Here is a 27,193-nt window from a genome sequence, read left to right as displayed (position 1 = left end):
AGCTCAGCAGGTGGGTGCTGAGGTCAGCCACCTGCATTCAAACCCTGGCTGACTGCTCACTTGCTGTTTGAGTTAGGAAGTTATGTGACTCCAAGTTGGCAATAGCTCCTACCTTAGGGAGTTCTGGTGAGTTCTAAATGAGAAACTCCAGGCTTGCTTAATCTTATTTCAGAGTTCTAGATTTATTTATCCATTTCTACCTGGCAACCTGATGGGCATATCAAACCAGACACATACCAAAATTAAAAGATACAAAAATTAAAAGATGGCTTTTAATTTTTTCCCCACAAACTTATTCATATACACTGCCCTTCATCCCTTTCTCAGGAAGCAGCAGCAGCTGGCAGTTATTCAGGCCAAACACTCTAGCAAGTCAGCCTTCACGCCTTTTTTTTTTTTTGAGACATAGTCTTGCTCCGTCGCCCAGGCTGGAGTGCAGTGGGTTGATCTCGGCTCACTGCAAGCTCCGCCTCCCAGATTCACATCATTCTTCTGCCTCAGCCTCCCGAGTAGCTGGGACTACAGGCACCCTCCACCACGCCCGGCTAATTTTTTTTTTGCAATTTTTAGTAGAGACGGGGTTTCACCGTGTTGGCCAGGACGGTCTCGATCTCCTGACCTCATGGTCCGCCTGCCTCGGCCTCCCAAAGTGCTGGTATTACAGGCGTGAGCCACCGCACCTGCACGCCTTTTGCTCCCTCCTACCCACCCCCATCCCAAGCATCAGCAAGTCCCGTCAACCCCAGCAGCACAGGCAGCTCGAATCTGCCTGCTTCCCTCCGCCACTCTCATCCTAGTTTAAGCCAAACTGTTGTCTCTCTGAGACTTTGTCAAAACCGCCTACTAGACAGTCTCCCTGATCCTAGTCTTGTTAAAGGCAACGGACTTAGCAAAATACTTCGAATAAAGTCCTCAGTCCAGGTCAACTATTAGTCTAGTATTTATTGAGCACCTGTTATGCATCAGGTACAGTGCTGGGCACAGGGGAGATGGCTGTGAAAAGGGCCCTCCCACCAGTTTAACAATCCAGTGTGATGAATGCCATGGAAGAAGTATTTGGTGTTCTCCAGGCCACCTGGGTGGACTCCTGCAATAAATGACTTTTCTCGAGTGGCTGAGGTCACTAATGGAGGAAGGGGGCAAAGGAACACTATGGAAGCCTGCGCATGAGTGAGGATGTGGCACCTTCAGTACCACTCAAGGTGCAGAGGGAGGGTCACAAGAGCAGGCTAGGGGAGCTGAGCAGGAACCAGGTCCTGCAGGGCCTTGTAAGCCAGGAAAAGGGGAAGGGAAAAGTCAAAGACCCAGGTTTCTGGCTTGGCCTACTGAGGGGATGGTGGGACCATTTAGGGAAATAGGAATGAATACTGCAGAAAGCACAGATAAGGCATTTCGAACATGGTAAACTGGAGGAATATGCAAAATAATGCAGCTGGAGATGTCCAGCAGGCAGCGGGATATAGAGCTTTGGAGTTCAGGAGTGTGGTCTCAGCTAGGGGCACAGATTTGGGAGCTGTTGACACAAAGACGGTGATAAAAAGCATAGGAATGGATGAGGCTATGTGTGGAGGCTTATGTCTGCAATCCTAGCATTTTGGGAGGGCGAGGCCAGAGGAATGCTTGTGCCTAGGAGTTGGAGACCAGCCTGGGCAACAAAATAAGAACCTGTTTCTACAAAAAAATTTTAAAAATTTGCCAGGTGCAGTGGTGTGCACCTGTAGTCCTAGCTACTTGGGAGGCTGAGGTGGGAGGATCCCCTGAGTCCAGGTTCAAGGCTGCAGTAAGCTATGATTGTGCCACTGTACTCCAATGTGAGTGACACAGCAAGATCTTGTCTCAAAAAAAAAGTTATATATATGGATGAGATCAGCCAGGGCTGAAGAAATGCACCTCACTAATCACCACCTCTTTTTATCACAAGCATCAGCCTTGAATCTACAACTTCAGGCTCCTGACAGTTCACTTTCAAAAGTAATCTTTAGCTGTAAAAGTAGTTGGGATCTGTAGCTGAGATTCCTGGTTCAGTTCGTTGTGTGTAAACTGGACTGCTACAAGTGTTTGGCACACTACTACACAAGTAAAACATTTCAAATAAATGACATTAGAACACTTTGTGGTCACAATTCATCTTCTTCAGCCATTAATGATTAAAAATGGGTAAACAGGAAGTGTCACTTGCATAAGCAGTCTTCCTGAAACCTTCTGGAAAGCAACACGGCCAAATCATGAAGGCTGGAGCTATAGCAGAATTCAAAGTTAGCTTTATGCTCTATGTAAGAGAAATCAGAAGAAAAGTGGGCTATGTAGTTTGTTTGTTTGACCCGCTGTGGTGTGACAGTTATATCCTGAAATGAGTTATCATAAGGTCTGATGTAAATAAAGATTTTTGAGGATACATGCCAGGAGGGAAAAACATATTTTCAAAATTCTTCCTCCATTTTATTTTAAATTGTGGAGGCAGATATTGGCCCCACATACAATTCTGTATCTGCTGAACCAGTTGAGAGAATAAGCCCAATTCTCCAGCATGGTGCTGGACTCTAGCCCTGAATCAGCTAAAGACACTGGGAGAGGAGAACCACACAGGGGAACCTTTGCTCATCCTGAACGAATGCCTTGTCCCCTACCTGTGATGCTGCATGAGAGTAAGGCACTGGGGCCCAGGTCAGATAACTGGCAGCTATAAGGCCGAAAACATTGCTGGGGCCACTGTAGTTCTGGCAGCTGCTGGGTTCCCACATGCAAATTGCCCCCTCTGGCCACAGCTCCAAACCCAGGAAGGCAGCTTCTGCCTGGAATATACACAAATAGCAAGTCAGCTACAGGAAAGGCTTCTCTGGAGGAGCTTTCTAGGGAGCAGTACAAGTCAGTGCTCTTTTGGTTTCCCAAAGTCAGAGGCTGCCTCCAGATGTCCCATATCTCTGCAAGGACAACCAACCTTGGGCAACAGTGTGTTCAGAAGCCCAGCCAAGTGAAGGAGGAGCTTGTCCTTCATCTCACCCAAGCCACTGCTGGTGTTTACATGGCACATCTGCTGACACCCGTGGGAAGAACACAGAATGGAGTTCCTGGGGAGGGTGAAAGGGGCCTGGCTATCCACAGCAGCAGTTCTGGCTGTGGCTCTACCACGGGTGGCTGGAGCTAAACTGGCCCTTCTGAGCTTCAGTCTCACCATTGGGAAAATGGAGAGACTGTGTTGAATCACCTCGTCACTCTTTCCCCACAAACTTCTAGCACAAAAAAGTGAGGCTGGTTTAACTAGCAAAGCCAAGTTCCCCCGGCCCTGCTTTCCACAGGTGTCACAAAAGGCAAGGAGCTATTGGAGAGACCCTCCCAGCACTGCTAAAACTGTCCATTGAGGTAGCCACCAGGCACACTGTGTAAATGAACACTTGAAATGTGACTAGTATCATTGAGAAACTGCATTTTTTGTTTTACTATTTAATCCATTTACTAAGTTTAATCTAGTTAAACTTAAAAGCTGATAGTTTAGTTTTCTGAAAACTTTCAAGTATGTTTGGAACAGTTAGGGTACATTAATCCACTTTTTCACCTATAAATTTTATGTCTAAATATAGAGCAAGTAGTTCAAATGAAAACTTTGTATCTGAATTGAGATGTGCTGTATGTGTAAAATACACACTAGAGTGTATTTCAAAGACTTAGTACCCCCCCCAAAATGCAGAAGTTTTTATATTGATTACATGTTGAAAAAATAATTTTAGTATATTAAATACATTAATAAAATTAACTTCACCAGTTTCTTTTTCCTTTTTTAATATGGCTACTAGGAAATTCAAACATACATGTGGCTCACATTATTTCTGTTGAACAGGGCAGTTCTAGAAAAAGTCTTAAAGGTCTACCCTCTTACTGATGACCCAGAGACTATCCCTGCCCAGTCACTGCTACTGTTGACCTTGGCTCCTGCTCAGGGATGGAGGCTCTCAGTTGGGCTGGTTCTATGTGGAGGTAAATGGAAAAGTAGAGCTTTAGACTCCTCTCCTCTCCAGATCATCACTAATATTCACAATGCTAGGGCAATCACAGAACGAAAATAAAAATTCCAGAGAAAGTATGTGTCCTAAGAGGACAAACTTACAAATACAGTTCTGGAATTCAGCAAAGAGGTGAAGCAAAGCAGGTTAGGTGGAGTAGCGCTGTTGTTCTTTAAGGCACCTGCAAGGTTTCAGCTTTAACCAGCCTCAGCCCAGCAGTTTCCCCAGCAGAGAAAAGAACTCCCAAATACAGAAAAGAAACAAAGTGTCTGGGCCCTAGCATTTCAAGGAGGCAGCTTTGTCCCTGTTCTACTTGGCTCAAAAGACCTCCATACCTCCCTTTAAAAAAATAAATTATGTCTTTTTAACGATAAACTGAACAAAACCACATTATAAAAAGTCTAGAAAATAAGAAAATAAGTATTATTCCATTGCTTTGTTCCCATCACTTAACATATTGGTGCCTTTCTTCTGTTTTCTTCTTCTACACATAAGGTTTCTTTTTATCTTGTGAATGCACTGTTTTGTATCTCACTGTTACTTAACATTTTATCATCAATGGTTTGCATATTACTACATGAGTAGAGATGCTTTGTAGGCAGAGAAAGGTGGCTGACTGAGTCTAATACTCATGGGGAAAAGCATTTTAGTTTGACCACTTAGAAAAGAAACTGCTAGTTTGGAAGATCTTGTTAGCATAATTTATTTTCTCACTTTTAAGATAGGTAGCCCACCAAGAGGCAGTATGTTGTGGTACTTAAAGACTGGCTCTGAGGCTGGGCGCAGTGGCTCATGTCTATAATCCCAGCACTTTGGGAGGCCAAGGCAGCAGAATCACTTTAAGCCAGGAGTTCAAGACCAGCCTGGGCAACAAAGACCCCCATCTCTACAAAAAATAAATTAGCTGGGTGTGGTGGTATGCACATGTAGTCCCAGCTACCTGGGAGGCTGAGGTAGGAAAATCGCTTGAGCCCATGAGTTTGAAGCTGCAGTGAGTTATGATCCCACCACTACACTCCAGCCTGGTCAACAGAGTAAGACCCGTCTCCAAAAAAAAAAGAAAAAAAAAAAGACAGGCCGTGGAGTTCGCCTGCTCCGTTTGAAATCTTGGCTCTGCTACATGCAACCTATGTGAATTCAGGATATTTACTAACATCTTGGTGTCTGTTTTCTCATTCTTAACATGGAAATGACAGTTACAATACCTACTTCGCAGTGCCAGTGTAAGGATTAAGTGTATACTACTTAGAATAGCAGACCTGAGTAAATATTAACTACAAGTTCATTCAAAGCCAGTTGTGAGACTGTCAACAAGTCATTTGGCATTGCTGCATTTGAGTTTATCCATAAAACGTCTACTTAATAATTAGCTACAATTTACAGAATGCTTATTGTATGTAATGGGGCCTTGAAGTACTTATTTGTCCCATTTTACTGGTGAGGAAACCCAGGCTGAGGAATTAACTAACTTGTTCAAAAGTGACAGAGTTGGTTGGGGTGGAGTCAGCATTAGGGCAAAAATCCATCTGATTCCAATTCCTTGTTTTCCCTACACATGCTCATTTAGGCTCCTAGTCTCAACTGTGGGTCTATGAACTTCAGAAAACAGCCCTTTTCAGTTAGTTTTGGCTGCCAGTAGGCGGCTCCAAAAAACATAAAAAAAAAAAAAAAAAAAAGACTGCAAGTTTGATGATCTAACTTCTAAATCTGTGTACAGTTGTGGCTCCTTCACAGTTTCAGGAAATCAGGTGGCTAAACGTACGGTCATTGAAAAGCAGCCTCAGAATTCCTTCTTTTTATCCCACCCTCTTCCACTATTTTAAAAACATGCAGATTCTAGTAATTTAAAATGGGTTTTGAACTGGAGAAAAACCAAGCCAAGAAAGTTATCTCTGCTTGTTCCACTTATATGAAGACTAGATTCAAGTAATTTAAAATGGATTTTGAACCGCAGAAAAACCCAGGCCAAGAAAGTTGTCTTTGCTTGTTCAACTTATATGAAGTCTGTTCAACTAGTATGCAAGGGAGGTTATTTCCCCAGGGATCCACCCCGCCTGCCCTGAAGGCTAAAGGACAGTGGACAAAGACAAGAGTAAGTGGTAATTCACAGCCTGATAATCTTGAATTTTGAAACCAGACATCGGAGGAAGCAATGGCAGAAAAGAACAAAAGATAGGATGAGAAAACAAGTCCTTGGTCACAGAAATTAGTAAGGTCCTGGTTCCAGGCAGGGGCCTTTTAAAATTATGCTGCCAGTTCAGAATTACATTGATTGCGACTTAAAAGCTTCCCAGTGCTTTTCCAGTGCTGCAAATGAAAATGTATTTCAATTACCAAGCTGGTGATTTCAGTATCTTGGGGGAACTGATTATGACTTCTGTTCAATGACCCCAAGGGTCGCATTTTCCCCCCTTTTCCCAAAACTATTGTGCATTGAGAAAAGGCTCTTTTAGCAATGTGCCCAAGTCCTTGGGAGTCACAGTTGTAAAGAGGCTCTTCCTTTAATTCATTCTGAATTGGAATTAACCTACTGAGCAGATATAATCAGGAAATACAAGCAAAACAAAGACTCCAGGTAAAATTCGGCTGCCACTGTGAAATACAAACACCATTTCCTTTTATTAATTGGCTGTGTGGCCTTGAGCAACTTTAATCTCTCTGTGCCTCGGGTTTCCTATGTGTAAGATAGCCGGGCCTATTTCACATAGGGTTATGAGAATCAACTGGGGCGATAAAGCATAGTATATGGCACATACTCAGCGCTCAGTAAGCGTGAGCGATTCAAAGGATCTCAATGTTAAGGGCCAAGGAGAGTACTCTTTCCACAGGTGCAAAAAGGCAGGTAGCGAAGAGTGAGATCAAGCCCGGTCAAGGGACAGGCCGCGGACAGGCGGGGGCCGGTGACCGGGTCACGGAGCAGGTTCCCCGTAGCCGCAGGGCCTCCGGAGCTCGGAGGGCAGGCGCGGGGGAAAGGATGGCAGGGCCAGGACAGAGCGCCGGGCCACAAGCCCAAGCGCCTCTGTCTCGGGAGATGCGTCCCGGAGGTGGCCGCGGGAGCCCTGACGCCGAATCCCGAGCGGGCGGCCCCATCCAACGGCCGAGCGCAGGCGGAGTAGGAGGAGTGGAGGGAAGTGAGGAGGAGTGAGAGGAAGAGGTCCCGCCGCGGCCAAGAAAACAGGCCACGCTCGGGGGAGGAGGCAGAGACCAAACACCCAACCGCCGCCCAGCGCCGGGGCCAGGCCGGGCCCTTGTCCGCGCCGCCGTCGCCGCCTCTGTCAGCCTCCGTCCGCGCTCTGGGCCCCGGGGGCCGCCGAGGACCAACCGACGGGGTGGGCGGCCGGGGCCCGGCGGCGGCCGAGGGGAGGCAGCGAGGATGTTGGAAGACGCGCAACCGGGCCACAAGACAGGGCGCGCGGCGGCCCGCCGGGGTCGGGAGCGGCAGCGCTGCCGCCCAACTGGCAGCGAGGCGGCCCTGGACGCCGCCCGTCCCCCGGCACTTACGTGGGCCCGGCCGTGCGGGGCTGCGCGGGGAAAGGGGCGGCCGCGGGCTAGGCGGGGAAGGACGCGGGCGGCGGCGGGATGCTGAGGTAGCTGCGGTGGCGGCCGGGCTGAGCTCCCTCGCTCAGGTACCCCGGACGGCAGCGCTGGGCCGGCTCTAGCCCTCAGTTGCTGCCCCAGGGCGGATCAGTCCCAAGTCCTTTTGTTGTTGTGCAGCGCTCGCAACAGTCTGATCGGCCGCTCCGCCGCGTCCGGCCCCGCTTTTTCCCCGCCCCGGGCCGCGCCAGGCCGGGCACCACAATCGGCGGCGCAGGGGCGGCGCAGGGGACCCGGGGCCGCCCTGCGAGAGGTTGTCACCAACGCACGTGACCTGGCGCCCGGCCGGCGGGGCGCTCAGCTCCGAAACAAGCCCGGGCAACAAAAACCGGGAGCCGAGCGTGGAGGCCTGGGCAAGCGGAAGGGTGGGAGAGTGGAGCTAGGCCGGGGAGGGAAGCGCTGGGGCCGGGGCCGGCTTCCCGGGAGCCAGCGGGAGCGGGGCGCGTAGCAGGCGGGCTAGGAAGAACCGGCCGGCGACGGGAAGGGCAGAGGAGGAGCTCGCCCTCAGCGACCCTCCTGGCCGAGTGAGGGGTCGAGGGTTTGGGGCACAAAGGGCGCAGAACGTTTTCTCCTGTGAGAGGAACATTAAGAATCCGGGGAGGGCTGGGACTAACGCCTCCGAGAGCCCCACCTGGCCCGCCTAGGGTTAGATGTGTAGCCAGGGTGCTGGGAGGGGGCCGCTGCTGGGCCCCAGATAGAGGGATAGAGGCCATTCAGTCACGGAGCCGGGCCCCACCTGCTGTAGAAACCGCCACCGAGAGCTGGCCGGGCTTGCTGTACGCTCTGGATTCCGCCTGCCTATAGACGAGGCACAAGGGACTGCGAGACCAGGCCTGAAGGCAGAGAGGTCAGCAGGCTGGGGGGCCTCTGCTCCAGCGGACAACGAGCACACCTGGCGGGAACGGCCGCCTCCCCAGGCGCTGCAGCCTAGCTCTCATGTGACCCAGGGAACTTAGCCCTCTGTTCTGTTTGCATACCTGCAAAGTGTGGGCATTCACGCCGGGCCTGCCAACTCACCAGGTTATTTATGGTGACAAGAGAGTGAGACAGTGGGCATGAACGTGTTTTCCAAACCAAGGCTCTGTCCACATATAGGTGGATTAACTGGCTGGCAAAGGCAGGTGAGTAACGTTGATGCCTGTTAGCTCTAATGTGGATACTGTTTGGACTGGGATGTAGTTCTGTGACCTGGGGTGAACTGTATAGCAACCCTCGAGGGATTCCTGTCACGTTACAGTATCTGAAAGACACTCACATTCTGACCCTCACAACATAGTCAGTCCATTTCCAACAGTACTGGTTTTAAAGGGTGTAAATTGCAGTGCAGAGAATTGTCAGACACCAAGGAGTGTAATGATGGAAATATGATGGTCATTGGACCTTGTCTTGGGAGAAAGAGCTAAAACTGATCTAGATAGTCTCACAGACTTGAACATGCTTTGGATTTTAGGTTTTTGCAAATCAGGCTCATTCTAATATTTTCTCCCAAATGCTAAGGTAGGAGCCCCATGATCTCTTGTTTCTCCCTAGAAATCCATTGAAGAGGCCATCTCCACATTCAGAATCAAGGTATGATGACACTTACAAGGGGCTAATTTTTAAAAAGAAAAGGCCTACCTTTTTCCAGTTTGACAAGGTTTATCATGGTTAAAGCAACATGTGAAATCATACGATCTTGTTATGATAGAAGAAAACAATATGAAGTAGATCATTTTTCCAGAGATGACCACAACAGTATCTCCATCATGAAGTGGGTGTATTTTTCTTCCCTTTGAATCTGGGCTGACCCTGTGATTGCTCTGACCAATAGAATGTGGCAGAAAGAATGTTCTAAGACTTCCAAGCCTCAGCATTAAGCAAAAGCATTTAAGCAAACCCGACAGCTTCTGCTTTGTACTCTGGAAAATGCCAGCCACCCATAAGGAGAGACCACCCTGCTAGCCACAGGGAGAGGCCATGTGAAAAGAAAGATGCCTGGCCAGCTCTAGCTCTTCAGCTCATCCCAGCTGAGCTACGAGACACATGAGTGGAAAAGCCCTTAGGAAGTTCCAGCTCCAGCAGACACCATATGGAACAGAGATAAGCCATCCCCACGGAGCACTGCCAAAATGACAGCATTGTGAACAAGTAAATGATCATTGTTTTAAGGCACTAAATGTTGGGGTAGTTTTTAAAGCAGCAATAGATAACCAAAACACAAAGCTAACAGAAATGCCCATCACAGATCAGTGACTCTAAGCTCTACCAAATAGAGTGTTTGTGAAGAAAACATCTTATCTCAGGAGTCACCTGCTTTCTGTTTACTCTCTTGCTGATTTATAATCTTCCCACCTGGTGCTTGTTTATCCCAGTGGTGCACCAAGGAGGGAGTGCCTCAGGGCAGCATAGGTGAAGTCTGTCCCTAGGAGGGAGGAGTATTTTACCACATTGTTTGGAACTGTTGGAGCATAATAATAAAAAGCAAACTGACTTTTAGTCAATTTTATTTTAAAATTCTTTGCAGACACACAAATTTACTGTGTACTGCCTGTAGCTGGGGCAGATCACTCCTGCTGCCACCCTCCCTGGTATGCCACTGATTTACATAAATGCATGCAGTAAAACTCAGGAGTAATGTCATCTCCATAGCGTAGAGCTGTCTGAACACAACCAAACTGTCAAATTACACAAATGCAAGCAAGCTTTTCATCTGTTCACCGACAAAGACCCAGCCAGGTTCTCCGCCTGGGCAGATCCAGTGAATCCAACCATCCCTTAATTCACAGAATAATTCTTAGCGTGTTGCTATAGTACCCACTTCCAGGCTGACCCCCTGCTGTGGGGGTGACCCTTTCCCCATCTGTCAGAGTCCTCCTGTCTGTTTTCCATGGAGCTCAATACACTCCCTTATCTACCCTAACAAAAGGGATTCAACCTCAAGTTTTGTTTTGAAGACTCAGTGCAGGACCACATTCACACCAGCAAACAGATACAATGCAACTAATGCCTCTGCCTCTTGCTTATGAAAGCAGGCTGTGGCCATCACCCTGCCAGTGGCATCGAGGCTGCTAAAGAATGTTGTTTCTTACCAACTTGTAGGATGCCTACTTGGGGCAGCCTCAGAACACAAAGCAACAAGTTGTTCAGTCTGTACTGAGGAGAATCTCAAAGTGAAGTCCACTTAGGTCTTTTTCTAACTACCCATCAATAGTTAGGATCTGCTGGGCTTCTACCATGGACACAGCATGTTACCAAGTGTCTGGGAAAGACAAGAATTTTTTAAAATTGCATTTTAGATAAACAATCACTTAGCATTTCAGTGACATCTGTTGTCTTAAGGGAAGAAAGGGTCTGTCTGGGTCTCCAGAAAGCCTGGAACAAAGAAGCAAGAGATTCTGTGATTTCTGCTTTCTGAAATAAAAACAGAAAACAGATGTTTAACTGGGCTGCCAGTTATCATCTCAGAAAGGAGTCAAGAATTATTCCAGGGCAATAAGTGTAAGAGCTTTTCAAGACCCTGCAACCTTTGTGACTTTTGTATGTTTGTCTGTTTGTTTAACCCTATTTCCACGTGGTGATTTGAAATAAAATCCTTAAAATAAAAAGGATCTGTGTGCTGGCTGAGGCAGCAGAAAGAAAAAGGAGGAGGGCCCTCTTCATTCAGTAACCAGTGCTAGGGAGGAGTCCCCAAGAACTGGGGTAGCCTGCCCTGGATTGTGACTCATGATCACTCCAGGCCTAGGGTATTTTCTCCAGTTTCTGGAAAGTCCTTTCAAGGCTTCTTAGTTTCTGGCTGAATGTATAGATAACCCAATTATTTAGAACTTAGAGCAGAGGCTGGGCGCGATGGCTCACGCCTGTAATCCCAGCACTTTGGGAGGCCAAGGCAGGCGGATCACCTGAGGTTGGGAGTTCAAGACCAGCCTGACCAACATGGAGAAACCCCATCTCTACTGAAAATACAAAATTAGCCAGGCATGATAGTGCATTCCTGTAATCCCAGCTACTCGGGAGGCTGAGGCAGGAGAACCGCTTGAAGCAGGGAGGCGGAGGTTGCAGTGAGCTGAGATCGCACCATTGCACTCCAGCCTGGGCAACAAGAGTGAAACTGTCTCAAAACAAAACAAAACACCTTCAAGGAGAAAGCAAGGTCATCCCTTAATGGATATAGTCTAGAGACATGATACAGAATGGCCCTTCATATACCACCCTAGCTCCAAGGAACCCTGAAGCTTGAAGAGGCACTGTGTGGGGCGGATGTGACTTGGTCTTGGGGCGCTTGTTGGACATTAGTTGAAGTGTGTGAGCAAAGGGCTTTGTAACTCCCACTGCCAAAGCGACTTCTTCACGCACAGTGCTACTTCTGGGCACTGCCCAACAGTCCACATATGCCAGAGGCAACTCGAGGTGGGTCTGTAACCATGAATTGCTTTGTTAGGATGACAGCTTGAGTACAAGTGCCTTTCTGCTCTTCTCAAAAGGATGCAGATGATATGATTACTACTTACATAAGCCACACACTGCCTAAGTAATCTACCTATTTAAGGAAAACTCGTTGATTGGATTCTTTTTTTTTTTCTTTTTGCGTGAATGAACTACCTTAAATACCCATTTCATTTTGCAAGATGAATTTGTGCTTTTAAATGTCCATGTTTCTCATGGCTTTGGCAAAGCCAGCCTAAACGTTTTGATCATCTGAGGCAAGGTTTTTGATTTCTGTAGTACCCTTTTGGGGCCTCTTTTCTGCTTTATTCCTCTTTGATAGGAGTAGGCATTTATTTCTCTTAAATATCCATTACATTTTGCAACATGAATTTGTGTGTTTTTGGTTTTTGTTTTTTGGTTTTTTTTTGAGATGGAGTCTTGCTCTGTCACCAGGCTGGAGTGCAGTGGCATGATCTTCACTCACTGCAACCTCTGCCTCCCGGGTTCAAGAGATTCTCCTGCCTCAGCCTCCTGAGTAGCTGAGACTACAGGTGTGTGCCAGCTCGCCCAGCTAATTTTTGTATTTTTAGTAGAGACAGGGTTTCACCATGTTGGCCAGGATGGTCTCGATCTCTTGACCTCAAGATCTGCCTGCCTCAGCCTCCCAAAGTGCTGGGATTACAGGCATAAGCCACCACACCCGGCCTATTCAACAATTATTTAATGAGCACTTACTCTATGCCAGGCACCAGGCATACAGCAGTGAACAAAACAGATAAAGTCTTGGCCCTCAAGAACCTTCCATCTAGTAGAGGAGATACAATAAACAAGTAAACATATAATTTAGTGTGTGCTGTGAAGAAAGATAAGCTGGGTAAAGGCTTAGAGAGAAATTGGTGGGGAAGTCAGGAGGGCCTCTCTGAGGAGATGGCATTTGAGCATTGAGAACCAAAGGGCATAGAAGAGTGGTCCAGGAGCAGGAAGAGCAAGTGCAAAGGCCCGAGGTAGAAGAGTCCTTGCTGTGCTTAAGAGCAGTGCTGTTCTCAGCAGTGCTACACAGTGTAACTGAGGATTTGGCATGACCTGGTATCTCATGGCTGACCAGACCCATAGGTTTACAAGCTGAAGAGCCGTAGAACTTTGAATTCCTTTGCTGTCTTTTGGGTTTTTGCAACACTTCCAGAAAGGCCCACAGATCTCTGAGAAGTCACTTTTTGTGTTTTTTATTATTATAACGTGAAACTGCATTGTAGAGCCCTGAGAACAGGTCTCACAGAATGGGCCTCACGTAATCAATTGCATGCTGGAGATAAATACACCCTGTGCTGTCTGGTAAGGAAGGAAGGGACAGATAATTATGGAGTTCCTGCTCTGGAATGGGGACAGTTGCTTATCTTCTAAGTGCCTCAGTTTCCTCACATGTAAAAGAGGGACAATAATACCAGCTCAGAGAGACAATAAAGGCAGAAAGGTGCCTGGCACATGTAGGTCTTTGGTAAGTGTGTGTTCTTACCAGCACATAGACCCTTCTTGTCCTATTTCTTTTTGTGTTGCTGTAACAGAATACCTGAGAATGGGTAACTCATAAAGAACAGAGATTTATTTCTTACAGTGGTGGAGTCTGGCAAATCCAAGGTTGACGGACCTACAGAAAGGCAAGAAAACATGTGCACATACATGAGAGGAAGGGGGTCAAACTCATCCTTTTTATCAGGCATCCACTCCTGTGATAACTAATCCTCTCCTGGGATAACAGCATTAATCCATTTATGAGGCATCTCTTAAAGGTCCACCTCTCAACACTGTTGCATTGGGGATTTAGTTTCTAGCACATGAACTTTGGGGAACCCGTTCAAACTATAGTGCTTCTCATATGAAGGATTTTCTCTCTAATCACCATGTGGAAAGAGGATGGTATTTATCTGTTTCCCTTTTTTGGACCCCAAATAGATTAAAAGGAAATAGGATTTTAAAAGAAAATAAGAGGAAAATGCTTAAAAGCTTTAATAACTTCTGAGAGCTTGAGCCCCTCAAACCATAAAATTAACAGCAAAATATCTTCATCTTCTTTAGTAAGTCTATAAACACAAACCACAGAGGTGGTCTTGACCTATGCTTGAATTTGTGCCTACCTAACCTGCATTTTGTATTATGTGAATGTTTAAAACCATAGTTTGAAAAAAAAAAAAAAAAAAAAACCATAGTTTGGAAAAGAAGTCCCTCCCCAGCACACCCTGATACACCTGGGTTATTTTACCTGCTCAAACACAAGTGCGATAGAAACCAATCAATCCTGTAAATTAAACTCCTGGAAGCCATATAATCCATAACTCAGAATAGAATTTAAAGTAAGCAGCAGCTGAATCAGCTGAATCTAATGGTTAAGAGCCCTCATTCTAGAATCAGACCTTAGTGCAAACTGAATGACTTTGGGCTTGACCTCTCTTAGCCTCCATTTCCTGATGCATAAAATGGGGATGATTAGAATGCTTCCTTCAGTGGTTCCGAGGTTCATGAGATAATGCATGTAAGCACTTAATACAATGCTTGGCACTATAGTAAGAGCTTATTAAAAGGTCGTAAGAGTAACCTGAGTGTGCTGGGTTCTCCAGTGTTTGGGCGAGTGTTATATGAGCTGGGGGGTCAAGGACGGCCTCTCCAGAAGGTGAGTTCTGAGCCAAGCCCTGCATGATGAAAGGGGCAAGCAAGCTCTGTGAAGCTCTAATCAGTGACTGGTAACAGAAGGAATAGTGAGTGTGAAGGTCCCACCACACCACAGGGGTGCTTAGAGGACCAGCAGTGTGGCCGGAGTGCAGCAGTGAGGAAAAGAAACTGGAGAAGGAGACCAGATCAGAGAGGTGGGCAGGGTCTGGGTCAGGAGGGAATGTGCAAACCAGAATGAAAAGTCTGGATTTCATTCCAAATGTGATGGGAAATGAGAGGATTCAATACTTTCAAAAGAATCCCCCTGGCTACTGTGTAGAAAACTCTCGTAGTGGGTAAGATGGAAGGCAGGGAAATAAGATGCAGTAATTCAGAGGAGGGAGGGTGGGGTTAGGACCAGGATGGCAGCAGTGGAGGGGGAGGTAAATGAATGACTGAGATGAGGATTTATTTTGAAGACAGAGACAATAAGGCTGCTTAGTGAACTGATGTGAAGTGTGAGAGAAAGAGAATCAAGGATGGTGCTTAGGGTTCTGATAACACACGGTAAACAATGATGCTATTAAAGGGAATGGGGGCCAGGCGCAGGGGCTCATGCCTGTAATCCCAGCACTTTGTTAGGCTGAGGTGGGCAGATCACTCGAGGTCAGGAGTTCGAGTCCAGCCTGGCCAATGTGGTGAAACCCCGTCTCTACTAAAAAAAAACAAAATTACCTGGGCGTGGTGGCAGGTACCTGTAATCTCAGCTACATGGGAGGCTGAGGAGAATAACTTGAACCTGGGAGGCGGGGGTTGCAGTGAGCTAAAATCATGCCACTGCACTCCAGCCTGGATGACAAAGTGAGATTCCATCTCAAAAAATAAAAAATAAAAAATGGGGAGAAACAAAGAAAGGATGAGGGAGACACATTGAGCTTGAAATGCTTTTTATATCCAGGTGGAAGTTCCAGGGCAATTGAATATTTGGGTCTGGAGCTCAAAGAGGAGGTGGGAGTGGTGATGTAAATGTGTAACTTATCAGCTTTAATATTTATAGCCATAGAACTAGATGGAAGGAGCTAGGGAGAGATTATAGACAGAGGAAAGGGCTGAAAGCTGGGCCCAGGGCTCTGACATTTAGAAGAAAGAAGTTAAGGGATATCCAGCCAAGAAGAGTGAGAAGGGACAGCCCATGGGGTGACTGAAAATAAGACAGCATGGTGGCCTGATCCAAGTACTGAAACTGTCTTTGAAAGGAAAGTATGACCAACTGCAGAGAAGCCAGATACGATGAGAACAGCGAGGTGGCTTCTAGATCCAGCAAGATGGTCTACAGCAGATGTACTGATAGCAATAACTTCACTTACACATACCCTGAGAATGACCTTGTAGTCTGAGAAGATGTGTGTTTGGAGTTACAAGCTGAGGAATGTGGAAGTGGCCAATGAATAATGAGTGACCCAGACATTCACTGATTATTCATGAAGGACATCTGAACCCCCGGGCCACCTCTTGGAATGAGGGTTGTACAGGGGAAAGAGGCTCTTTGTTTGGGATTAAATGAAGGTTGCTAGGTGGAGGTTACTAAGTGAAAATGCCATACAAACTGCATGCTTTTTACAAATGGTGGTGGTGCTTCTGTCCAGCTCACTGCCATTGGACCATCCCTGTTTGTAAATCCATCCAACAAACCCTATGTCTCGTTCATTGTCTCCAGGTCTCTTCTTCAGCCTCTCTGATATGGTGCCAGCCCTACTGGAGTCAGCAGGGGTCCAGCACGACAGATGGTGGTCAGTGGTGACTTTGGCACAGGGAATTCGTGAGGAGTGGTTGGTGGCCATGGAGTCCTGACTGGAGTGGGTTAAAAAGAGGGAGGAAAATCACAAGAAAGAGAGACTGGAGGTGAGGAAGCAGACATAGAAGGTCTAAATGCATTCACTTCTGGAGCCGCCATAACTAAGAACTGCAGATTGGGCAGCTTACAGAACAGAAAGGTATTGTCTTGATAGCTCTGGAGGCTAGAAGTCCAAGATCAAGGTGTTGTCAGGGCTGGTTTCTGCTGAGGCCTCTCTCCTTGGCTTGTGGATGGCTGTCTTCTCTCTGTGTCCCCACATGCTCTGCCTGTGTTGTCTGCGTCCTAATCTCCTCTTCTTGTAAGGACACTAGTCATACTGGATTAGGGGCCACCCTAATGACCTCTTGATCACCTCTTTCAAAGCCCTATCTCCATATATAGTCACATTCTTTTTTTTTTTTTTTGAGATGGAGTCTTCCTCTGTCGCCCAAGCTAGAGTGCAGTGGCATGATCTCAGCTCGATGCAACCTCCACCTCCTGGGTTCAAGCAATTCTCCTGCCTCAGTCTCCCGAGTACCTGGGATTATAGGCACACGCCACCATGTCCAGCTAATTTTTGTATTTTTGGTAGAGACAGGTTTCACCGTGTTGACCAGGCTGGCCTCAAACTCCTAACCTCAGGTGATCCAACAGACTCAGCCTCCCAAAGCACTGGGATTACAGGCGTGAGCCACTGCGCCCAGCCATATATAGTCACATTCTGAAGTGCAAAGGATTAGGGCTTCAACATATGAATTTGTGAGGCGCGCAATTCAGTCCATAACACTAAGCAATTCTTTTCTTAGAAATTTTGTTGTTAAGGAAAGCAAAGGATCAAAGTGGAACTAGATGTGAATGGGAAGACAGAGAGGTTTTGTCTTTACTTTGGACTTTTACTCTGGGAGGAATTACAACTACTGGTATTGCTGGTAAGAATGGTATGGCAGAGAAGCTGAAACTGGCTGCTGGCAAGAGGGGGTGATCATGGTAGCAAAGCCTGAGTAACTGAGAAGGGATGGGATCAAGAGGTATCCAATGACTTACTCAGGTCACATAACCTGTGAATGATGGGGCTGGCACTTGACCTCAGGAATCCTTACTCCAAGACTCTCCAGTCCAACCAAGCTGCATTTCAATTCATGTCTTTGAGAGCAGCAATAACCGTAACAATCTCCCAGGATGTAAAGGAGGAAACGTATTCACATATCAAATTACAGCTGTCCTGGCTACCTACATACTAGGTACTCAAGGCTTGAAGAGGAGGAAGGAGATCAGTGGGTTCTTGGAAGGGGAAGAGGACAAACAGATAAGACTCCATTTGCCTGATTGACAACTAAAACACCCTTAGGAAGTCCAGTTCCAAAGGTGGTTGAATATTTTGAATCCCTGACTTAGCATTGGCCAATTTTTGTTGTTGTTTGTTTGTTTGTTTGTTTTAGAGATAGAGTCTTGCTCTGTTTCCTAGGCTGGAGTGCAGTGGCACATTCATGGCTCACTGCAGCCTCGACCTCCTGGGCTCAAGTGATCCTCCCACCTCAGCCTCCTGAGTAGTTGGGACTGCAGGTGCATACCATTGCGCCAGGCTATTATTTTTATTTTTTAATTTTTTGTAGCGATGAGATCTCACTATGTTGCTCAGGCTGGTTTCGAATTCCTGGGCCCAAGTGATCCTCTCGCCTTGACCTCCCAAAGTGCTGGGATTATAGGCATGAGCCACCATGACTAGCCTGGCCTGTTTGTATGAACTGACCTTGGCTTTGGGTCCCCACTAGTTTCGGATGTTTACATCTCTTCAGCTTTTCATGTGCAGATTATATTCTCTGTCCCTAGCACCGAGGAGCACGTGGTTTTATGATTTTACTTCTACAAACTGTCTTATCACAGCACTTGCATGTCAGAGTCCAGATGTAAACAGATCAATCAGTGAGTAAACCTTGGCTTCACATTTTGTGCAGACAAACTTAACTGACACATATACAAACAAAGGCTCTTAGCTACTGCACAGCCTCTGTGTCACCAGATCTTTGCCTTAAAAACACTTCCTTTTTTTTTTTAGTAGCAGCTTTATAGAGATAAAATTCACATGCTGTATAATTCATCCATTGAAGATGTGCAACTCACTGTTTTTGGTGTTTTCACACAGCTGCCAACATTTCCTTCTTGACATTATGGTTTTCACCTGAAAGGTCAAACTCCCAACCTCAGTACAACTCTGCTATTTTCATCATGGCAATTTCCAAACCCGTAAAGGTTATCTGAAGGCAAATGTAGATATGACTGGGACTTCCCTGGTGCCTCGTTAGCAGCTGATGACTTGTCTAAGTTCATCCAGTGGAAACTGCTCCATGTCTGTTATATGGGTGGCTTTTGTGGAACGAATGAACAAGGAATTGAGTGAACAGTTTTAATACAGTAAAGGATGGATGCCTTGCTTGGTGCACAATGACATCTCAGTATTTTTATTCCAGATGGCAGAACGCTAAATCATTTGTTTCACATCTTCTTACCACCCTTTCTGCTAAATGCTCCATTTCATTATCCTCCAAAGTGTTTGTTTTGAAACCATGTATGTCAATGTCCTCTTTCCTCTCATGGAAACCACCTGTAGCAGCAACCACTGGAGCTGCTGCAAACATTTGTTTTTGATAACAGTGTATTCTGAACGTCTGTGGTTTCAATTTCTATTTTTGTCCCTGACTGTTGTAACTTTTCGAACAAACCCTTCATACCTTTTACGGGTAGCTTTGCTTTTCCCAGGCATTTGCATTCTGCCCAACACATCAGCTACATAAACTGTGACAAGGCTATTGCAAGATTGCTCTATCATTATTACCCAAGAAAATGTCTTGTGAGAGACCAAAACTCTAAAAGGCCAGCATATAGACAGTTTTGGCCTTTTATTAATTATATGCAGTCATCTCTGAACACAGAAACAGTGTCAAGAGACTATCATTCTTTTGGAATTTTGACCAACAATACAGAGAAGCAAAATAAACCACTCAGTCCCAATTAGAAAATTTTTTCTCTTATTCATCAGTGTTCTCCACTGACACATAAAATTCACCACTACACTCTCTCACATTTCATTTTTGTCTTTGAACTCTAGGCCTACCTCATACAAAACTCCTCCAACCTTTCATTCATTCAATAAGAAGTTTCACCATTTTAAAATCAGTACAATTGTCTAATGACTTATAGTTTCAACATGTTTTCATCTGCATTGTTTAAATTGGTCCTCACAACAATTCAGAGAATGAAGTCAGAACAACCATTATTGTTGTTGTTTTTTTCTTTTGAGACAGAGTCTCGCTCAGTTGCCTAGGCTGGAGTGCAGTGCCACGATCTAGGCTCACTGCAACCTCCGCCTCCCGGGTTCCAGCGATTTTCCTGCCTCAGCCTCCCTGGTAGCTGGGACTACAGGCGCGTACCAATACACCTGGCTAATTTTTTTGTAGTTCTTAGTAGAGACAGGGTTTCACCACATTGGCCAGGCTGATCTCCAACTTCTGACCTTGTGATCCACCCGCCTCGGCCTCCCAAAGTGCTGGGATTACAGGCATGAGCCACTGCACCCAGCCTAGAGCAACTATTATTACTCCCGTTTTATAGACAGGAAACTAAGGTCTCTTGGCTAGCCAGTAACAAAACTTGTACCAAGAAATTGATTTGAATTCTAGTCCAGGATTTTTTCCTACCATAATACTGACCTTCATATTTCGCTATGATTCTCCAATGTCAGCTGCATCAAAATCCCCTGGAGAGCTTGTTGTATCACAGATTGCCGGGGCCTGTCCCCAGCACTTCTGATTCAGTAGGGCCCAAGAATTTTCTCATTCACACCAACACTTCTCCACTTTGTGACTTGCCTTCCCCTTCTCAGCTTCCCTTCCAGCTAGGGTTGGCCATGTGACATAGTTCTGACCAATGAGATGTCAGCAAAAGTCTTCTAGGACAACTGTGCTTTCCTGATGAAAAGGGACAGAGTTGGCTCTTCACCCTTTCTACTTCTTCCTGCCCAGAACAAATATGCAATGCCCAGAGGCACAGAAGCCACCTTATGTCCAGCACATTAAAATGGACAGGATAGAAAGACAGGAGGAGGCTGGGTCTCTGATAGTCCTAGGTTCCTTACCTCCAGACTGCTTTTTTTTTTTTTTTTTTTTTTTTTGAGAAAGAGTCTTGCTCTGTAGCCAAGCCTGGAATGCAGTGGCAAGATCTTGGCTCACTGCAACCTCTGCCTCCAGGGTTCAAGCAATTCTCGTGCCTCCTCCCAAGTAGCTGGGATTACAGGCATGTGCCACCATGCCTGACTAACTTTTGTATTTTTAGTAGAGATGGAGTTTTGCCATGTTGGCCAGGCTGGTCTCAAACTCCTGGCCTCAAGTGATTCGCCTGTCTTGACCTCCCAAATTGCTNTTTTTTTTTTTTTTTTTTTTTTTTTTTTTGAGAAAGAGTCTTGCTCTGTAGCCAAGCCTGGAATGCAGTGGCAAGATCTTGGCTCACTGCAACCTCTGCCTCCAGGGTTCAAGCAATTCTCGTGCCTCCTCCCAAGTAGCTGGGATTACAGGCATGTGCCACCATGCCTGACTAACTTTTGTATTTTTAGTAGAGATGGAGTTTTGCCATGTTGGCCAGGCTGGTCTCAAACTCCTGGCCTCAAGTGATTCGCCTGTCTTGACCTCCCAAATTGCTGGGATTACAGGCATGAGCCACCACACCTAGCCCAGACTTCTTTTTTTTTTTTTTTGAGACAGTGTCTCACTCTGTTGCCCAGGCTTGAGTACAGTGGTGCAATCATAGCTCACTGCAGCCTCCAACTCCTGGACACAAGTGATCCTCCCACCTTGGCCTCCCAAAGTGCTGATATTACAGCATTAGCCATTGCACCTGGCCTCCAAACTCCCTTTTTTTTTCTGGAGATGGAGTCTTGCTGTGTTGCCCAGGCTGGAGTGCAGTGGCATGATCTCAGCTCACTGCAACCTCCACTTCCTGGGTTCAAGCAATTCTCCTGTCTCAGCCTCCTGAGTAGCTGGGATTACAGACACCTGCCACCAAGCCCATCTAATTTTTGTATTTTTAGTAGAGACGGGGTTTCGCCAAGTTGACCAGACTGGTCTGGAACTCCTGACCTCAAGTGAGCCACCTGCCTTGGCCTCACAAAGTGCTGGGATTACAGACAGGCGTGAGCCACTGCACCTGGCTCAAACTCCTTTTCATGTGAGAAAAAATGATCTCTAACTATTAAATGACTGCGGTCAGTTTCTCTATTACCTGTAGCCAAGGGCATGTCTTACTGATACAGATAAAAGAAGGCTAGAAAAGAAGAGTACATGACAGTGTGGAGACTGCATGAAAATGGTATTTAACAAGCATTTTTGAGGACTTACTCTGTAGCTGACATTGTGCTAAGTAAATGAAGCAGGGGTCCTGCCCCCAAGGTGCTCATTGTCAAGGTGGAAAGACCACCATGTAAACATATAAAGAATGCACTGTGAGGGGACAGATATATAAATAAAATGCTATGGAAACCCAGAAAAGGAACCCTACCTAAGGAGGTCAGGAAATGATCCCAGGAGATAACATATGAACAAGGACTTGAAGGATGAATACAGTTATGTCAGGAAGCAAAGAGAAAAGAGCTTTCTATGCTTGTGTCCCTTCTTTCTGACTCAGCTGGAGACGGGTTGGAACAAGGGCCATAGCCAAACATCTGACTAGGTAATAGAGGATTCCAAAACCCAAGCTGCCTGCAGAGGCAACTTCAGGAAACTCAAAGTCCAAAGAACCAGATGGGAAATTGTGAAGGTTGGCAAATAACCTGTGACAGCAGGTCTAGGGAGCCAGAAATCTGGGGCTGAAAGACAAGAGCCAGAGAGCAGAGGGCATTTAGGGAGAACAAGGCAGTAGCTGGGGAAGACAGGTGGAGGCCTGCTTCTCAAGGAGTTCAGAAGCTCAGTGCACAAGCTCAGCAGGTCAATAAATACCCATTTCACTATCTTATTATTCAACTTCATTTTCACATTCAGCCCTCATCCTGTTAGGGCTGTGGGAAAGTCATCTTAGTCCTTCCTGGGGATTCCCCCTGCACCCAAGGCTGTGCTAAAATTCTGTTGCGTTAGTTGGCCTGTAGGGCCCTTCAGTCCCTGGTGCTGCTGTTTCTGTGACATAGGAACCCTGGCGGTAGGACCCTGTATTAGTCTGTTTTACATTGCTATGAAGAAATACCTGGGCAGGGCACGGTGGCTCATGCCTGTAATCCCAGCACTTTGGGAGGCTGAAGTGGGAGTACCCCTTGAGCCTAGGAGTTTGAGACCAAACTGGGCAACATAGGGAGACCCCACCTCTACAAAAAAATTTAAAAAATAGCTGGGCATGGTGGCACATGCCTGTAGTCCCAGCTACTTGGGAGGTTGTGGCAGGAGGATACTTTGAGACCAAGAGGTTGAGGCTGCTGTGAGCTATGATGATTCCACTGCACTCCAGCCTAGGCAACACAGAGAGACCCTGTTTCAAAAACAAAAAAAAGAAGAAGAAGAAGAAAAATACCCGAGACTGGGTAATTTATAAATAAAAGGTTTATATGGCTCACAGTTCTGCAGGCTGTATGAGAAACATGGCACCAACATCTGCTTCTGGTGAGGGCTCAGGATGCTTTTGCTCATGGCAGAAGGCAAAGGGGAGCAGGCATGTTACATGGCAAGAGAGAGTGAGATGGAGGTACCAGCTTCCTTTAAACAACCAAATTTCATGTGCACTAATGGATTGAGAACTCACTCATCACCAAGGGGATGGCACCGAGCCATTCATGAATCATCTGCACCCATGACCCAGTATCTCCCACTAAGCCCCACTTCCAACATTGGTGGGGTTCACATTTTAACATGAGATTTGGAGGGGACAGATATCCAAACTCTGTCACACTCCATCTCCCTGATGGACCATGGGAATTTACACCCAGTGCCTGATACATCCAGAAAGCATGGCACAGGTCTTTGCCACTGATGGCTGCCAGAGATGTCTCTTTCCTCTTCTCAGGCCCAGCATCTCTTCTTGGTGTGGGGGAAATCCCTCCCTGTGACTGCACCACTGCACTCCAGCCTGGGTGACAGAGTGAGACCTTGTCTCTAAATAAATAAATAAATAACAGAAAAGGTAATGAATATGATTAGGATTGGTTTCTTCTCATCACAGAGTTCAGCAGTGAGGCTTTCAGGGTTAGATTCTTGGCTTCATTAGACACTCAGGCTCTCTTTTTCTTCCACCATACTTAAGTGTGTGTGGTCCATGCTCAAATGTGCTTTAGTTTCACAAAATGGTCATTTTAGGTCCCACCATCCTATTTCAGGCAGCAGGAAAGAGGAAGAGGCCAAAGGAAAAAGGTGTCTGCTAGCCAAGTGGGGCTGCTTTTAAGGAAGTCTTTCCAGGAGACTCACTATATAACTTCTGCTTACATTGGCCAGAACTTAGAACTATTTTCAAGGGAGGCTGGAAATGCAGTTCTTAGCTAGGCCCATTACTGCACAAACTAAATCAGGTTCCCTTGGTAAGGAATGTAAGGAATGGAAACTGGATAGACCATTATAATCTCTACCATAAGGAGGTAGGCAGAAGAAAGAAAGAAAAAGAACATGTGGAGAGAGAGAAAAAGGGAATGATGCCTTGAAAAGTGTAATCATCAGGCTGCTTTTAGTTACAAGTTCTTGAAAACTGAGCCCAAACTAGCTTAAACTTTGATCAAGTAGCCAAAACAATTTATAGGTAGGGCAGATGTGTTTGTTGGGGCTTTGCGACTTGGCTGTTTTCTTGGATATGCCCGTCTGTGTTGGCCCTGCATTCAGGCTGACCTCACAAATGGCCATGGAGTGGCTGAAGCAGTTCCAGGACTCACATTTGCACACCACATCATCCACAGCAAGACTGACCATCTTCCTAGAAAAAGTCCTGAAATTAATTTATTCATTCCAAAACATTTGTGAGTACCTACTGTGTGCCAGGTTTTTTTCTAGGTGCCAAAGATAATGACAGAGATCCTTTAGTCATCTATTGTTGCATTATCCTGAAACTTGGAGGCTTAAAACAACAAGTATTTATTATTTTACAGTTTCTGTGAGTCAGGAAACCGGGCAGGGCTTAGTTGGATGCCTCTGGCTTTGGTTCTCTCATAAGGCTACAATCAAAATGTCAGCTGGGGCCGGGCGCGGTGGCTCACGTCTGTAATCCCAGCACTTTGGGAGGCCGGGTGGATCACTTGAGGTCAGGATTTCGAGACCAGCCTGGCCAACATGGCAAAACCCCGTCTCGACTAAAAATACAAAAAATTAGCCAGGCGTGGTGGCATGTGCCTGTAATCCCAGATACTTGGGAGGCTGAGGCAGGAGAATCACTCGAACCTGAGAGACAGAGGTTGCAGTGAGCCAAGATTGCACCATTGTACTCTAGCCTGGGCGACAGAGCAAGACTCTGTCTCAAAAAAAAAAAAAAAAAAAGATGTCAGCTGGGGCTACAGTCATCTTAAGGCCAACCAGGGGAGGATTCAACCTTCAACCCCAGCTCACTCACATGATAGTTGGCAGGCCCCAGGTCCCTGCTGGTTACTGGCCAGAGATGTCAGCTCATTGCAACATGGACATCTCTATTGGGCTGGGAGTTGCGGGTGGAAAGGAACAGACAGAAGTCAGTCTTTTTGTAAAGCATTCTCAGAAGTGACATCCCATTACTTTTGCCATATTTTATTTATTTTGAATTACTGCCAATAAGTCCAGGCCACGCTGAATGGGAGGGGATTACATAAGGGCACGAATACCAGGAAGTTCAGATCGTGGGGAACCACTTTGAGACTGCTTACCACAATATCTAGTCAGTAGAGACAGGCAATAAACAAACATATATCATATGTCAGGGGTGATAAGTGCTAGGAAGAAAATCAACGCAGAGTAAGGGAAGGCCTTTACTATGAATGTCATTTGGGTAAAACCTGGCACACAGGGCAGTATGCCATGTGGGCATCTGCAGAAGAGCATTCCAGCCAGAGGGAAGAACAGGTGCAAGCTCCTTGAGGCACGAGCATGCTTGGTGTCATTCATGAATCACACAACCAAGGTGCCTGGAGCTGAGTGAGCAAGGGAGGAGACCAAGTCAGAGAGGTGGGTTGGGATCATGAAGAGACTTAGAGAAGATAGTAGAGACTTTCCTGGAAGGTTCTGCACAGGGGTGTGATGTCATGATCTACTTTACTATTAAAAATCTACCATGTGGGCAGCAGATGGTACAAAGGGCAAGAGTAAAAGCAGGTAAACCAGTTGGGATTCTACTGCAGTGCCCAGGGGAGAGATAGCAAAATCATGGATTGAGTCATACTGATGCAAGTGGGGAGAAGTAACTGGGTTCTGGATATATTTGATAAGATTTGCTGATAGATTGACTTAGGGTGGGACAGAAGGAGGAGTCAAAAATGACTGCAAGCCTTTCAGAATAAGACTCTCTAAGGTCAGGATGCTATTTGCTCAGGTGGGGAGGACGAACCTGAAAGAGCAAGATTTTGACCATGTGAAGTTTGGGACATCTGTTAGATAGCCAAGTGGAGATGTTGCAGAAGAAGTTGGAGTCTGGAGTTCAGAGGAGAAGTGGAGGCTGGCAATAGAAATTAGAGAGGCATCAGGATCAAATTGCCATTTAAAGACAGAGAACTAGATGAGATGAATCACCTAGGGAATACGTATTAAAGGAGAATGAGCCCTGGAGCACCTGGAACCTTTGGAACTAAGAGGGTGAGGAGGATCTGGCTAAGGAAACTGAAAGAGAAACCAGTGACAAAGGACTGATGATTCTGGAGAGAAAACCAATAGGGTCCACCTAGGAGAGCAAGAGGAGAGGTGCTCTTGCCCTTTCACATGCCTCCAAAGGTCAAGTGGTGCCACTGGATTTGAAAAGTAGCAGAAGGTCATTGATTACTTTAGAGAGAGCAGCTTGCAAAGTCATAAGGTCAGCAGCTGGACAATATTGGATTTGGAAGGGAAATTAGCTGGGCCTGGTGGTACGTGTCTATGTTCCCAGTTACTCAAGAGGCTGAGGCGGGAGGATCAGGTGAACCAGGGAGTTCAAGGCTGCAGTGAGCTATGATCATGCCACTGCACTCCAGCCTGGTTCACAGAGCAAGACCCTGTTTCTAAATAAAATAATTTTAAAGTTGGAAACAAAGCACAAGGGAAAACACTAAGTTATGAAAAATTAGAATACACTGATATCAATAACCAAACATTATAATAAAATCTAGAACACAGAAAGAGGCAAATTGTTTTCAGTAAATACAGTGAGGCTTAGGATCTTTGCAATGGAAAAAAAAACTCATGCAAATTGATAAGGAAAATACTAAGACCCTACTAGGAAATCGACAAAGGACATGAACAGACAGTTGGAAAAGGAGGAAATACAACTAGTAAACAAAGATAAAGAAAATTGTTTGGCACCATTAGCAAGAAAAGAAATACAGATTAAAATCTTAAGATGGGCCGGGCACAGCGGCTGACGCCTGTAATCCCAGCACTTTGGGAGGCCAAGGCAGGCGGATCACGAGGTGAGGAGATCAAGACCATCCTGGCTAACATGGTGAAACCCCATCTTTACTAAAATACAAAAAAATTAGCCAGGTGTGGTGGTGCGTGCCTGTAGTCCCAGCTACTCGGGAGACTGAGGCAGGGGAATTGCTTGAACCTGGGAGGTA

General features: G+C 46.2%; 2 protein-coding genes across 5 annotated transcripts in view; one reads left to right on the top strand and one right to left on the bottom strand.

Moving 5' to 3' along the window:
• The window catches only part of TP53INP1 (tumor protein p53 inducible nuclear protein 1), a 51,984-nt gene that overhangs the window by 15,324 nt on the left and 9,467 nt on the right, over positions 1-27,193 (bottom strand). For 2 of the 4 annotated variants that reach the window (XM_017888826.1, XM_017888823.1), the window contains exon 2: positions 2,628-2,792. The gene's annotated coding sequence lies outside the window, so the exon portion shown is untranslated. Of the gene's footprint in view, positions 1-112; positions 209-2,627; positions 2,793-27,193 lie in introns of those variants that run through there. The other 2 variants (XM_017888824.1, XR_001888513.1) reach the window with 2 other exon arrangements.
• The window catches only part of NDUFAF6 (NADH:ubiquinone oxidoreductase complex assembly factor 6), a 115,257-nt gene continuing 95,949 nt past the window's right edge, over positions 7,886-27,193 (top strand). The window contains exons 1-2 of the mRNA XM_017888821.1: positions 7,886-8,713; positions 16,357-16,541. The gene's annotated coding sequence lies outside the window, so the exon portion shown is untranslated. The remainder of the gene's footprint in view (positions 8,714-16,356; positions 16,542-27,193) is intronic.

The sequence above is a fragment of the Rhinopithecus bieti genome, unplaced genomic scaffold (assembly GCF_001698545.2).
Source record: "Rhinopithecus bieti isolate Rb0 unplaced genomic scaffold, ASM169854v2 scaffold_15676, whole genome shotgun sequence".
NCBI lineage: Eukaryota > Metazoa > Chordata > Mammalia > Primates > Cercopithecidae > Rhinopithecus > Rhinopithecus bieti.
Note: the sequence above shows the minus strand (reverse complement) of the source record. Positions and strands in the feature narration are given on the sequence as shown.